The sequence below is a fragment of the Squalius cephalus genome (genome assembly GCF_949319135.1).
Source record: "Squalius cephalus genome assembly, chromosome: 1".
Lineage (NCBI taxonomy): Eukaryota > Metazoa > Chordata > Actinopteri > Cypriniformes > Leuciscidae > Squalius > Squalius cephalus.
In genome coordinates this window covers 10807850-10824473 of record NC_137122.1, presented here as the reverse complement: position 1 = coordinate 10824473, position 16624 = coordinate 10807850, and the positions used below count along the sequence as shown (strand labels likewise).

The window sequence follows — 16624 nt, the reverse complement described above, 5'->3', positions numbered from 1 at the left end:
AAGTTTGAAAGGAGTAAAGATCTGTTTAGGCTATTAAGGAAATGTAATTTTGCCAAAAGAAGAACTTTTATTTTAAATAAATGTTAATTTTTAATCAGCCAACTTCAGTGTGATATGTTACCATGTTATCATGCTTAACACTGAGAATTTGAATAATTGTAATGTGATGATCAGATGCAGATATCTAAATCAAAGAATATGGGTGGTTTGCGGGTTTAACAGTGGATTTGGATGACTCAAAGTGCACCAGATAAATTAATTTATCTTTAAAATGTACAAAATTTTCTTCCGGGGGGGCAGGCCCCCGGACCCCCCTAGAGGTACAGAGCTCAACCCACTAAAATAATGTGGGAAACACATTAGGCTATATGATGATCTACGAAAAATACTAATTTAATTATTAGAATACATTATTAGGATTTTACCACCTCCGCCTCATTTTGAGCCAGGAAAAACCCTGGTCTGTAATTGCAAAATTCTTGCTTACTTATTGTGACATGATAGCAACCCTTCTGCTGTGATATGCAACCTCAACTACGCTTTCAATATCCAAAGTAGCCGAACGTCATGTCGCCTATTCATATTTTTTCTCGAAGTTGGCAGTAACATATCAAAAGGTTTTAATTAAATATAAAGGAGTTTTCTCCAAGGAACTTAGCTCCTTCCTTAGGCACTGGATGAGGTCTGCTCACTCTGCTGGAGAATGACCCTAGGCGCAGCATGCGTTGAACACGTGTTCCACAACAACAACAACACTAGGCTGCCCACAGATGCGCCCGCCTAATAATCGGCTTGATATACTGGATATTGGCCGATGCCGATTATGTTAAAAATGCAAAAAATCGGCCGATTAATCGTCCGACCGATTAATCGGTCGACCCCTATAGCAGACAATAGATAATCACGACACGGAGGCGCTGGCGCGTGAACTGGAGATCAGAAAGCACACCCTGTTTATTTCCTTTATTTTAAAAAAGCACAATGTTTTGATTTGATTCTAAGTGGACACATACAAAAGTAGACATCTCACAGATTCTTTTTTTATATTTCTTTTATCTGTATGACCATAAATGACGGAGTAATTTAAGTTTATTGTGCTACAATGTGAAGAAAATCCAGCAAAACGCGCGGGCGCGTTTGTCGACCCCAGAGGGTTAATATTGCGATGACGATATGACTTGCGATAAATATTCAAATGTGAATGTTAGCTATACTGTTCCCATGTCTTAGTGCTTTAATAGGTTCTTTACGAACCTAAACATTGAATAGCCTATTCCCACTGAATAAAGAAATCAAATCAGATAATTTTTGACATGCTTTTATTGAACAAATTACACATAAATGAGGCATTATATAACTATAAGAAATAGGGGTGTAACGGTTCACAAAATTCACGATTCGGTTCGATACGATACACTTGTGTCACGGTTCGGTACGTTTTCGATACAGCAAAAAGAAAGAAATGCCAGAGAAATTTCCTTGATTTAATTTTTTTTATTATTTTTTTATTAAAACTATCATAAAGTAGGCTATGATATTTTTTTTACTTTGAGCAATTCTAGAGCTATGATTGACTCTTCTTATGAGCATATAAAACAAAACAGCTCCTTGGAAAAAATGAAATGTAATATTGTAGTAGTTATAAACAAAGGTTTATTTTAGTTCAGATTAACATTTGACGGCAGCAATTGTATTCATAATGTCAAAATAAAACCGACGTAATGTTACTTTAAGGCATTATAGCTAGGGGTGGGGGAAAAAATCGATTCTTCGATGCATCGCGATGCGGACGTGGACGATTCTGAATTGATTCACAAATGTCAAAAAATAGATTTTCTAAAAAAAAAATATAGCCTATATATTTTTTTCTAATAACGTAATATTGACAGAACGCAAAAGGCAGAACTATAAGCGGACGTGCAGTGCGCGGACAGTCTGTGGCGTGCACATAACAGAGACGCGCACATAACAGAGTCGCGACTGTCGCGTATACATAACAGACTCATGATGGCTGAGCGCCAAATTCGAACGGCACCTTCTTCGTTAAAAGCTAACGTATGTAAAATTGGCAATTTCATTGTTACCTATTTAGTATTTTTGTATGAGAGCTGCTTTCTGTATTTAGTTTTCACATCAGTACACTGTGTAAACCGATCTGTTATAGCCTACGTACGTTAATTATACTGCAATATGTGCAATTTCAGTCACAAAAAGTTACATTTTGATGTTCATTCACTTTTTTTGTATAAGCTGTTTTTGATTGTAGTATACAGCAAACATTTCAAGTCATAACTCTTTATTATTTAGTTGTGTATAAGAGTGGCTTTGTATGTTACTAATTGAAGCTACAGTAAGTTGTTCAAAAATGTTCATTTTGTCTTCTTAATGATTAAATTGGACAATTCTCTTCTAGAAAGACAAGGTGTTCAGGTGGAGAAAAAACTTTTTCTTTACCTTGACATGTTTCGACTGCAACCTGCAGTCTTCCTCCACCTGAACACCTTGTCTTTCTAGAAGAAAATTGTCCAATTTCTACAGTATGTTGGATCTGATCTACTTCCTAAAGGAAATAAGCCTTTCATTTATTTGTTATTGTTTAGTTCAACTTGATGAGTGTGATGTATTCATTTCTGTGTTCTACAGAACATAAGCTACATACAAATAATTCTGAAGTTATAACTACACGACACAGAAAGTGCTTTGAGTTGTTGTTACTCAATAAAAGAGTTAATTCAGCAGCTGACTTTTTTTAATACTGCAATCACTTTGTAGTGTATTTTCGTTTACTGTTGTGAAATAGAAAATCAATAATCGCTAATCGAGAATCGTTAATAATCGAAAATCGACTGTAATCGAATCGGGACTTCAATAATCGTAATCGAATCGAATCGGGAAATCAGACAGATTAACCACCCCTAATCATAGCCTACTATTCCTGCCAAACTTCCATGGTTGCAGTTAGTGTTACTACAGTAAATCCATGGTAAATGTTGCTGATCTGTGGACACCGATAGTTCATTCATGGCACAATGTTTCTTCCTGGTTTCCATGCGCTGTTTGATCCGTTAATAACGGAGAAATGTGAATGTTTCTCACTAGATCTCGCAGCGATGTTATTACTTATGTGGCGAATTCAAATGCTTTCTTTACTGGATCTCTTAGCGCTGTCTAGTAACAGTGTCGCTTGATCCCTATCGGATAAAAAATACATTTGATCATGTATCCTGACTCAAATAATGTGTTTCTAACAGCAAACACTCAGAATAAAGTGAGATGATCTGCTGATGATCCTGAATGGCTTGTTGAATGAGTGTTGATAGTCTGAGACTCATCAATATTAACAGATCTGCTGAAAACACTCTTTATTTCATGACAATAGTTCATGTTTTCACCTCATTTATTATGCTGATGTCTTCAGATCTCCTGTAAATTGACATTTAAAGCTCATTTCATTGGTGTCAACAGACTGAGGGTAATTTTTGATTACTATATGACTGATTATTTCTGTCTTTTATGCTTTTAAATGTTTTTCTTACAGTTCTTTACTACTTTTCTAGATATATGCCATTATTTTAATGAAAAACAGAATAATGTTAGAATTAGAAATACAAATTACTTTACTATAGACAGACAGATATAAATGCTTAACTGCAAATTAGTATATGGGTCAAAGACAAAAAGGGGTTTATATAGCAAATAAAACAACAACTATCTATCTATCTATCTATCTATGTTTAATTTCCAGTCATAGACCATATTTAGAACAAGAATCATTTGATGATATATTCAACACTGTATTTAAGGATCATAGCACAGCCCCAAAATACTCATTAATTTTTAATTATTTATACTTTGCCACTATCTTTCAAACCACTTTTTTTGTCAGCAAGTTTTAAATCATTTAAAAAATAATAAAATTTAGTATGATCTCTTATTCTTTTATACATTTTTTTTTTTTAAAGTCAGAATAATTGTTGTTTCATTTTTAAATACAGATGTTACGCTGAACGATGATCCAACATTATTTCACCTATAGGGCCCTATAAAATCCGTTTTATTTTTTCCCAAATTCCGTTTTATTTTTTCCCAAATTCCGTTTTTTCCGTTTTAATTTTTGCAAATTCCGTTTTTTCCGTTTTAATTTTTGGGAATTCAGGTTTTTTTTTACCCTTTACTGTTATTTTAGTCGTAAAAAGAGTGTTTTTAATGTTAATGATTAAAATGTACACAAATAAAATAAGAATGACCCTAAATTTATTGAGGTAACAAACAAAATTCTCGTTTTAAGAAGTGTTAAATGTGGTTTGGTTTGTTTACTTTAGTGAATGTATTAGGCTAACTAACATGAACCATGAGCAATACATTTGTTACTGTATTTATTAATCTTTGTTAATCTTAGTTAACCCTAACCCTGCATTTTTATTATGTTACTTCACACAGTGCATTAAGCTAACTAATGTTAATAAATACAACTTTTCATTTAAATAATGTAGGCTACTAAATGGTGAAATTAACATTAATAGAGATTAATAAATGCTGTAGAAGTGCAGTTTATTAATAGTTAATGTTAACTGATCTAGTTAACTAGATTTTAATAAATGGAACCTTATTGTAAAGTGTTACCGATTTTGTTATACACCGAACCGATTCAGTGTAGGACAGATCAGTTGTTTTAACCATTCATTAAAGTGAATCGGTTCAAAGGAGTCATTAGTTCGCGAATCGGACGTATCATTAGCAGACTTGTACGCGTTGTGTGATTATCCCGGCAGTTAGGACATCGCACAAGATTTGTCAACACAGAAAACATTTCATCATTGGATAGGTTTTGTTTAGTTTATTGAAAGTGTTTTTTATGTCAGCTGAATGGGCGGAACGCTTTTCAGAGAAGAAGGCAAGGTAAAAAAGTATTTTTTTTTCACAATTCACACCCAGCGGTAGCCTAATTCAGGAAAAAAAAATATCCGAATACTCCACGTGAAACTTCGTTCTTCCGATCTTTTACCATTGTGTCAATTCTCAATTGATTTAGATTAATAAGCGCGAGGGAGTGAGAGAGAGCAAGACAGTTTGAAGACGCGCGCGCGACCGGGCCTCTCTCTGCTCGTTCTTTCAGTAATATGCGATGTTCCTCAGACATACGTTTTTCTCCCACACAAAAACAGAATTTTATTCCAAATATCTAAAGTTCCGCGAAATTCCGCGTTGACACTAGATTCCGCGTTAATTTGCCAATTCCGCGATTCCGTCCGCGATTCCGTGATCGCGGAAATTATAGGGCCCTACACCTATATTCAGATTTTTTTTTTTCTTCACAAAAGTTATTTGAAACATTACACTTGCATTTAATGTTTTTTCTATGTATACAAAATCACTTTTGTAAATGTAATATCAATCTGACAATAAAATTAAACATCTGGTCTTTGGTCTTTGACCCTATTAAAACAAACTCAGTAATTCATATATTTTTGATTTTGCCAGATCAGCTCCTCTCACAGCAATTACATCACTAGTGAAGCCCCTCCTACAGCAGTCACATGATCAGTGAAGCCCCTCCTACAGCAGTCACATGATCAGTGAAGCCCCTCCTACAGCAGTCACATGATCAGTGAAGCTACGCCCACTGGAGTGATTCTTCCAGTTCCCCAATAAATGCTGTAAATTCCCATCAGCTGCAAGTGAAGACGAGCATCAGAGCATCAGGAAGAGCTGAAATCTGCAAAGACTGAGTTTATTAAAGAGGACAGAGAACATGAGTGATCCAGAACCCTGCAGAATGAAACACACTGAAGATCCTGAAGAACAAAGAGGTTGGTGTTTATTCTTCATTCATTCATGATGCTGAAGAACATTCATGTTAGAAACATTCAAGCACATTTAGATAAACAGTTAAACTATGAAATTGGATACAGGGAACATTTCAACAAATGTTCTGTAAAGGGGAAACTTTCATATTGATTGTCAATATCAGGTCAAACGAAGTAAAATTTTTGCTCTGGTTTATATTTGGTTTTCAATTTTTGTTGGACATTTCTCAATATAGTTTAGTTGTATCAATTCAATTCAATTTCCAGGATGGCTGACATGGTTGTTAGTGTAACTTAAGCAATATCTGATTATTTGTATAAGTTGTATTAATTAATCATAAATTATATTAGTTATAACCTCTGACTAATAATCAGACTTATGAGTTTGTGACCGTGAGATCAGCATTATTGGCCGGGGTGAAACTCTAAGTGACACTGGAATCCTAATGAACCAGTAAAATATAATGAGTTAAATAGAGTAATCAAATGTCTATTTAGATTATGATATAAATGACCAATAATTAATTGGCGTTCCAACTTGAACTGGAACGCAGCAAAACTTGTGTTTCTGGTTTCCCACGTTCACATGCGAATGAATGGGAGTCATTGGAATTAAAAGTCTAGTGTGACTGGACTGTATTATTAAAAAGTTTTAAGTAAAATAAATGAAATATCAATATAAACATTGGTATCAACATTATGAAAGTATTGTAGAATTTTTTAGGGCTGTCAAAAGATTAATCGCGATTAATCGCATCCAAAATAAAAGTTTGTGTTTACGTAATATATGTGTGTGTACTGTGTATAATTATTTTGTATATATCAATACACACACATGCTTGTATATATTTAAGAAAAATTTGTAATTTATATATATAAAAAAAAATATATACATGCATGTGTGTGTATTTATATATACAAAATAATTATACACAGTACACACACGTATATTATGTAAACACAAACTTTTATTTTGGATGCGATTAATCTTTTGAAAGCCCTAACATTACATTATATAATTGTTTCATTGATCAAATATATTTAATAGTTCTTTGCCACAGAAACATGGGATTTGTGTCTATAATGTCTAATAAAAATAATTATTAGAAGATCAATGTACCTCATTTATGGAAAGTACTTTAGTTATTACATTGTAAGGGTCTGATAGGTCAATTTAGCTCAAAGGGAATTATTAATTCATTCATAGAGAATGTTGAAAGAATCGCTTATCACGGCTGAGCAAATGACTCGTCCAGCGTTCAGTATCAGCTCTGCAGCGGATATAAATATCCAAACTAGTGAAAACACACAAGTAACACTTCTCTTTAAAATACAAACAAAACTTTATTGATTATTCTAATGCATAAAACTAATATCTAACACAATTATCAGCTCTTTTTATGTCCTTTCACTTCATATTGTTTTTTTTTAAGGGGTCTTAAAAAGTCTTAAAATGTCTGAAATTCTGAACTTTAAATTTAAGGCCTTAAAACGTCTTAAAAACAGCCAGATTTTCATCCGCGGTCTTAAATTTCATTTAGTCAGGTCTTAAAAAAGATTTTACCCTAGTTAATTTCCAGAAACGCTGGCCGCATAAAGATATTACAAAGTAGCAAAAAAGTATCGAAGTCGCTCGCCAAGAGGCAGTTCACATATCGCGTCTTTTTTGCGCTCAAGTTCATTCAAATGTAGGCGCTTATAATTGAAGCGACTCGCTCGTTTTTTTCCAGGCGCAGCGACATGAAAAAAGACATGAAGAATGCGGGTGCACCCAGACACTACGGGTGTTTTTCTCTTCTCTGTAAATAAATCTTGTAACAGAGCAACAGCAAGCGTTTTTCGGCGGTGGAAATCCATTAGCCACTAAAACTTTTTTGTCATTGTGGAGTTGCATAGCAACGACAGACGCCACGGGGAAATCGGACCGAATTTTACTATTAATAATAAAAGATAAGCTAAAGTGTATTGTAAATGTCACAAAATAATTTTTTATAAAAAGAATGAGTCAAAAAATATGTGAGGTTTATCTTTTTATAAACACCTTTTTTGTCAACTTTATTTGAACTTGTACATGTTAGTATAACATGTTGCAAGACACTTTTAAAATCTGGCTATCATTTTTAATCATATTATTTTAATGTTTATGTTAGTGCGTATTGATGCTAATTTTATTTGTTATTTGCTGTTTTTCGACATAAAACTTGGTGAATTGATTTCATTGTGTAGTATTAGTACTTTTTGAACAGGATTCTGTGATAACCGTGATAGTTTTTGGCACTATAATAATTAAATGAAATGTTCATGCCATTTCATCTCTAGTTATGATCAACTAAAATCAACTAATTATGTGTTTTTACAGTAGGCCTATAATATGCAAAGTACAATTTTCTATAAAAAAAATTATATCTGATTCTGTTATTTTTCTCTGACACGGCGTTGTTGGGTCTGGAAGGTTACTAATGTGATTGCGTTATCTGTAAATTAAGTTAATGCTTTTTCAATTACTGAATTCATTGAAATAAAATGAATTCTTTGATTTGAATATTTTTTGGCAATGCGTCGTGTAGGTCTTAAATTTCAATCTTTATGGTCTTAAAATGTCTTAAAAAGGTCTTAAATTTGACTAACTGAAACCTGCAGGAACCCTGTTTTTGTTTTTGTTGAACTGAAAATGAAATAACTTATTCTTTTATGTCAGACCTAAAGGAAGTGGAGGAGAGTGAAGAACTGAGTGAAGTGAAGGAGGAGAGTGAAGAACTGAGTGAAGTGAAGGAGGAGAGTGAAGAACTGAGTGAAGTGAAGGAGGAGAGTGAAGAACTGAGTGAAGTGGAGGAGGAGAGTGAAGAACTGAGTGAAGTGGAGGAGGAGAGAGAAGAACTGAGAGAAGTGAAGGAGGAGAGTGAAGAACTGAGTGAAGTGATGGAGGAGAGTGAAGAACTGAGAGAAGTGAAGGAGGAGAGAGAAGAACTGAGTGAAGTGAAGGAGGAGAGTGAAGAACTGAGTGAAGTGAAGGAGGAGAGAGAAGAACTGAGTGAAGTGGAGGAGGAGAGTGAAGAACTGAGTGAAGTGAAGGAGGAGAGTGAAGAACTGAGTGAAGTGAAGGAGGAGAGAGAAGAACTGAGTGAAGTGGAGGAGGAGAGTGAAGAACTGAGTGAAGTGAAGGAGGAGAGAGAAGAACTGAGTGAAGTGGAGGAGGAGAGTGAAGAACTGAGTGAAGTGGAGGAGGAGAGTGAAGAACTGAGTGAAGTGAAGGAGGAGAGAGAAGAACTGAGTGAAGTGGAGGAGGAGAGAGAAGAACTGAGTGAAGTGGAGGAGGAGAGAGAAGAACTGAGTGAAGTGAAGGAGGAGAGTGAAGAACTGAGTGAAGTGGAGGAGGAACATCATGTCAAACCTGGAGGAAAACCTTTGATTCGCTCAAAGACTAAACAGACATTTTTAAAGAAAAGAGGAGCCAAGAAATCTTTCACCTGCACTCAGTGTGGAAAGAGTTTATCAACCAAACAAAGTCTTGAACAACACATGAGGATCCACACCGGAGAGAAGCCGTTCACATGTGATCAGTGTGAAAAGAGTTTCACAAGCAAACAATATCTTAAGCGTCACATGATGATCCACACCGGAGAGAGACTGTTCACATGTGATCAGTGCGGGAAGAGTTTCACAGTATCATCAAGGCTTGAGATTCACATGAGGATCCACACCGGAGAGAAGCCGTTCACATGTGATCAGTGTGGAAAAACATTTATTAAGGCATCAGTCCTGAAGAGACACCATACAGTTCATACGAAGGAGAAGCCGCATTCATGTTCTGTGTGTGGAAAGAGGTTTTCACTGCTGCAACATTTACATATACATGAGAAAATTCACACTGGTGTGAGAGAGTACATGTGCTTTGCGTGTGAGAAGACTTTTATTACAGCTGCACATTTAAAACTGCACCAGATAATTCACACTGGAGAAAAACCTTACAAGTGTTCACATTGTGACAAGAGATTCAGTCACTTATCATCTCTGAAAACACATGAGAGGATCCACACTGGAGAAAAACCTTACAAGTGTTCACACTGTGACAAGAGATTCTGTCGATCAGCAGATTTGAAAAGACATGAGAGGATCCACAGCAGAGAGAAGCCGCACACGTGTGATCAGTGTGGAGAGATTTTCTCTTTTAAAAGTCACCTGAAGCGACACATGAAGACCCATACAGTGGAGAAACCGGATCACCATGATCCATGTGGAGAGAGGTTCCTTCAGTTATCTTCAAAAATTGTATGACGTAGCCTAGAATATTTGCTCCAAAACTATGTGAAAATCATCCTGACTGCTTGGTCAGATAAGACAATATATTGATTTAAAATTTGCAAGACATGTTTTGTGTGAGACAGGGATTCCGGTAAACGTCTCAGTAGAAGATGTGAAAAGAAATATAAAAAATGCAAATGTGAGTGAAGTAAGACGTCTAAAAATAAACAGGAATGGAAGTACAACTGACAGTCTTTCAATAATGATCACTTTTGATGAGGAAAACTCCCGAATAAGGTCTAGATTGGATATATGTGTTACGACGTGAGGCTATATATACCCCCACCACTTAGATGTTTTAAATGTCAGAGATTTGGGGTTAGCACATGGAGTGTGATCAAACATACTACAGTAGGGAGTGACCATTACCCGGTAATGACTAAAATTGGCACAAAGATATGCTATGAAAAGGAAAAGAGAATTCTTAGATGGAAACTGGAGAAAGTAAATTGGGAAGTTTTTCAAGCAATTTGTGATAAGAGATGGATGTAAATATATTTAATAATAACCTAGTTAATGAAATAATTCAGTCGGCTGAGGAAATAATACCTAAAAGTACAGGAGTAAGATGTACCAATTATGTACCTTGGTGGAATAATGACTGTAAAGAAGCTATAAAAGCAAGACATAAGGCATTCAGGCAACTCAAAAAACATCATTCTCAGGATACTTTGATCTTGTATAAAAGGGCCCAGGCAAAAGTAAGGAAAACTTTGGTGAATACAACATATAATGTTATGTTTCTAGCAGCTAGCGATACATCTCTTTTGTAAATGATCAAGCAAATTCACAGTAGGGCGACAATTTGTGTGAATGATTGTTTTCATTCACTGTTTGTTATGAATTTGAATGTTCATTTATAGGCTGTTGACAACTTTGACTAAATTTGTTTACGCCGCCGCTGTTGTTTATGCTCACTGGGAAACGCGAAGCTACATTATCTAGCTATTATTGCGTCCTTGTATGAGAGCTATAGTTATAGCTTCAGGTGGCGAAACGATTTTAAAATAATGTTTCTCTTTTTCTGCATTCTGTTCTGCAATATAAAACCCTTTATCTAACTTGAACATTGAATGAAGTATCAGTAAAACTTAACTTTGTAGTGACTACTTTGACTTTCCTTTATGCCGGAAGGGAGGGGAGGAGGGAGGAGACGGGATGAGGAGGAGGGAGGGTCTAGCTAGCCTCCGTTTTGTTTGACAACAATTCGAATGTCAACAAGAAGTTACGACTCCCGGCATCGCTTAGAGCACCTTTAATGGAATTCCCTAATATTTTAAAGAAAAAACAAAAGATGTCAGAAAATCCTTTAGACTTACCTTTGAATATGTTTGAGTTGAGAAGAGCAATCATTAGTGCTAGACAGACTACTCCGGGGAAAGATGGAGTGTGTTATAAAATGTTGGCACAAATGACAGAAAACACTGGAAATAGTATTAAAACGGTTTAACCAAATTTGGGATACTGGACAACTCCCTTTGGTATTGTTACATACTGCTCGGAGACCAGAGAGTTTAGATCCAAATGCAGCTTTTAATAAACAGAGTAATCCAAAGAACAGGCAAGGGTCGTACACAGGCAGGCAATTCAAACAAAGAAACAAACAAAACAGGCAGGGACCAGAGGCAAAAGAGTAATCCAGGGAACAGGGCAAGAAATCCAAAAACCAAAATACATGAAACCAGGGAAAACGCTCAGAGATGCAGTGCAACACTTAAACAAGACTTTGCGGTGAGTGAATGAACATAGTATAAATAGACTGAGACTAACAGGATGAGACACAGGTGAATGCAATCAGTGAATGAGGTACAGGTGAATGTGATCAGTGATAAGTGATGAGTCCGGGCAGTGAGTTATGGGAAATGTAGTTTGTGAGTGATAATAGTCTTATGTGGAGTGCCCTCTGGTGGCTCTCAAGGGCACTCCAGCTGGTGACCGTTACATAGCCCCCCCTTTAAGGAGCGGATTCCAGACGCTCCTAACACTGTCCAGGAGGGAGGTGGAGCGGAGGCGGACCCGGGGGTGGGATGGAGGGCCAGGCCCGTGGAGCGGATAACGACCTGGGGACTGCGGCAAGACAGGCGACCATGGCGGATCAGGCTGTGCAGGCGACCATGGCGGATCAGGCTGTGCAGGCGACCATGGCGGATCAGGCTGTGCAGGCGACCATGGCGGATCAGGCTGTGCAGGCGACCATGGCGGATCAGGCTGTGCAGGCGACCATGGCGGATCAGGCTGTGCAGGCGACCAGGGCGGATCAGGCTGTGCAGGCGACCCGGGCGGATCAGGCTGTGCAGGCGACCGGGGCGGAGCAGGCAGTGCAGGCGACCAGGGCGGAGCAGGCAGTACAGGCGATCAGGGCGGAGGAGGCAGTGCAGGCGACCAGGGCGTAGGAGGCAGTGCAGGCGACCGGTGTGGAGCAGGCAGTGCAGGCGACCGGGGCGGATCAGGCAGTGCAGTCGGCCGGGGCGGAGACGACCCTTCAGGCGGCCAAGGCGGTTCCAACGGTTCAGGAACAGGAACGGTTTCAGGAACAGGAACGGGCTCAGGAACAGGAACGGGCTCAGGTACAGGAACGGGCTCAGAGGATGCGGCGGCCATCTTGTCCAAAGACACAAGCATGGAAGACGTGGCGTACACAGTCTCTGGCTCTGGCTCGGCAGGACTGACGTGAAGCTCTGGCTCTGGCTCAGGATCAGCGCGCTCTGAGCTTGACGGGACCAGCGGCGGCGAGGGCTTTGAGCTGGGTAGGACCAGCGGCGAAGAGGACTCTGAGCTGGTTAGGACCAGCGATGAAGAGGGCTTTGAGCTGGACAGGACCAGCGATGAAGAGGGCTCTGAACTGGACGGAACCAGCGGCGAAGAGGGCTCTGAGCTGGGCAGGACCAGCGGTGAAGAGGGCTCTGTGCTGGACGGGACCAGCGGTGAAGAGGGCTCTGTGCTGGACGGGACCAGCAGTAAAGGCTCTAGCTTGGCGGGCATGTCGCTTGCTGTCTCAGGGGCGGCGGGCATGACGCATACTGCCTTGGCTTTGGCAGATTTGGCATGAAGTGCGGGCTCGGCTGGACTGGCGTGAAGTGCAGGCTCGGCTGGACTGGTGTGAAGTGCAGACGGTGACATGGCGTGCCACGGAAGGAAGCTCTCCAGACATCTGGAGAGTGCCTCTCTCCAATCCAGATCGGAGAGATCGGGGAGCTCCCTCGGGTCGACCTCCTCAGCCCCCAGCCGGTAACACAACTTAATTGCCTCGTCACCCAGAGAGCAAGAGGCAGCGAGAGGAACAAACCCCCAGGTGTACTGGAACAGATCGAGGCTATCCAGGGCCAAGGCCGCGATCTGTCCAGCGAACTCCCGGCTCATGCTGGGAAAATCAGGCGAGATCCGTACTGCTGGATTCCTGGAGGTCATAGCTGCTGGATCTGGGTGTGGTGAAGTCTTCTGTTACATACTGCTCGGAGACCAGAGTGTTTAGATCCAAATGCAGCTTTTAATAAACAGAGTAATCCAAAGAACAGGCAAGGGTCGTACACAGGCACGCAGTCCAAACAAAGAAACAAACAAAACAGGCAGGGACCAGAGGCAAAAGAGTAATCCAGGGAACAGGGCAAGAAATCTTGAAGTCGGGTCAGACTAAGTGCGGTTCAGAAACCCCTTATGAAGAGATTAAATCAAAGGACCGTGACGTCGCCCGGGATGGCGCAGCCGGGGCCCCACCCTGGAGCCAGGCCTGGGGTTGGGGTTCGTATGCGAGCGCCTGGTGGCCGGGCCTCCCCCCACGGGGTCCGGCCGGGCTCAGCCTGCGTGATTGGGAGGAACGGCCCCCCTGATCTGAACCCGAGCGGTGTTCAGTTATTGGACTTCTGTGCTAGTTACAGCTTGTCCATAACGAACACCATGTTCAAGCATTAGGGTGTCCATCAGTACACGTGGCATCAGGACACCCTAGGCCGTAGGTCGATGATCGACTTTGTGGTCGTTTCATCTGACCTCCGGCCGTATGTCTTGGACACTCGGGTGAAGAGAGGGGCGGAGCTGTCAACTGATCACCACCTGATCAGTTGACAGGAGTGCCCTGACAGGAGTGCCAGTTGACAGGAGTGCCCTGCATCTCTGAGCAAGGGCACTCCAGCTGGTGACCGTTACAGGTATGGAAACAAGCAATAATAGTACCAGTTCTTAAACCAGGGAAAGACCCATCAGATCCTTCTAGTTACAGACCCATTGCCTTGACCTCCCATTTATGTAAAATCATGGAACGAATGATCACAGAGAGAATGACATATTTCCTAGAAAGTAAAGCTCTTTTATCTCCATATCAGAGTGGGTTTCGTTGGGGTCGTAACACAATGGACTCTGTATTGTGTCTAGAGTCAGACATTAGGAAAGCACAGACCAATAAAGAAGTAGTGGTTGAGGTTGAACATAATGTAGGAAAATCTTTGTTTGCAGATGACGGGGCTTTGTGGATTAGAGGCCGCAATTGTGAATAAAAAAAATACAAGCTGGAATAGTAGAGGTGGAAAAATGGGCAAATAAATGGGGATTTAAATTATCAGTAACAAAAACACACGTCATTTGCTTCTCAAGGCGGCATAAAATCTTACCCCTTTCTTTAAAACTTTAAAACTGTATTTCTTTAAAACTGTATTTCTGTAATTTGCCAAGGGACTACGGATGTAAATTAGCCCTGTGGCTATAATCTGGCATGTTTACGTCTGTTTTTGTTGTTTCAATGCAGATGTTCATTAATGTGCATTGTCCCTATCAAATAAATAAATAAATAAAATAAATGGGCAACCTCTGGAGCAGGTAAAAGCTGTTAGGTTTCTTGGGGTTTGGTTTGATGGAAAACTGACATGGAAAGTTCATCTGAATAAAATTAACGACAAAAGTAAAAAGGTCATCAACATACTCTGTTGTTTATCAGGACGGGAATGGGGAGCAAGTAGATCATCTTTGCAAAATATATACTGGGCACTCATGAGATCTGTTTTTGATTATGGAAGTATAGCTTACATGTCAGCAGCAGAATCAAACCTCAAGAGATTAGATGTTTTGCAAGCTCAGGCTCTGAGAATCTGCAGTGGATCATTTAAAACATCTCCGGTATCACTGATGCAGGTGGAAATGGGAAAAATGCCTTTAAGAATCAGAAGATTGAAATGAATGATGGCATACTGGGTTAATCTCCGGGGACATAATGAGTTGCATCCTGTCATAACAGAATGTTGGGAACATAATGAAACAAATTATACTAGTTTTGGATGGATAGGTAATGCAAAGGCAAGAAATATAGGATTACACCAATTACAGTACAGTAATACAGTTTCAATTTCTTCCATTCCTCCTTGGTTAAATGTTGACCTTAATATACAGCAGGAATTGAAAGATAATTTGGTACAACTTCAAACATTGTTTATAGTCCAGAATTATTTTAAGGAACATTATCCAGAATCAGTGTTTTTATTTACAGATGGATCCAAAGATCCTGAAACAGGATTTGCAGGTGCAGCAGTATATTTTCCAATGAGAGATTGTTTTATTAAGAAAAGAGTAACCAATCATTTGTCAGTATATGAACTGCTGGCAATATTACAAGCCCTGTAGTGGATAGAGGAGAAGAAAATAAAAAACACTGTCATTGCATCAGATAGCTACTCATCACTTGAAAGTATACAATCTGGCAGGTCATTAGTTAGGATGGATATTATCAATGAGATATTCTGTAAGATGTATAATATGAAAGTTGTGGGTATTTCTACAGGTTTCATTTGGGTTCCTGCTCATGTTGCAGACATCCCAAGTCTCCCGGAAGTTCCGGGAGTCTCCCGCATATTGATAGCGGCTCCCTGATACCCGCAAATGAGTTAAAATCTCCCGGAATCTAGAGCGAGCGAGCCAGAGCGCGCGTGCACAGCAGAGAGGGAGAGGGAGCGAGAGACCTTGCGTGTGTGCGTGTGTGCGCACGTAAGATAGAGAGCATCTGATTGAAATGAATACCTCCCTGAAATGAACTTTTGTAGGTTGGGATGTCTGATGTTGGTGTGGAAGGAAATGAGAAGGTGGATATTCTGGCTAAACAAACTCTAAGAATAAAGCAAGTAGATTTTCAAGTCCCATTAAGTAAAGCAGAAGCTAAAGTACTCAGTACAAGTATGTACAATCAGTATGGCAGGTATATTGGGATGATAATGAAACAGGTAGACATTTATACAATATACAAAATCAAGTTGGTGCTGGGAGGAGGGAGAGCAGGAATCGAAGAGAAGGAAGTATCATAACTCGGATGAGAATAGGTCATAGTGGACTTAACAGTACACTATATAAAATGGGAAAACACCCAACTGGGGAATGCATACACTGTAGCCAACAAGAAACAGTTGAGCATGTAATTAATCCATTGTAGGAAATATAATAACGAGAGATGTCACCTTATTCAATCATTGAAGAAAGAAAAACATCATGACCTTTTCTTTATCAGGTCTATTAATATATAAGGGAAACAGTAAGTTGTA

At 39.3% G+C, this 16624-nt stretch overlaps 2 protein-coding genes across 2 annotated transcripts in view; one reads left to right on the top strand and one right to left on the bottom strand.

The window, feature by feature from the left end:
- LOC307162199 (uncharacterized protein) overlaps nucleotides 1-16624 on the top strand; it is a 390774-nt gene that overhangs the window by 100234 nt on the left and 273916 nt on the right. The window lies entirely within an intron of this gene.
- LOC307163209 (uncharacterized protein) overlaps nucleotides 1-16624 on the bottom strand; it is a 325993-nt gene that overhangs the window by 230449 nt on the left and 78920 nt on the right. The window lies entirely within an intron of this gene.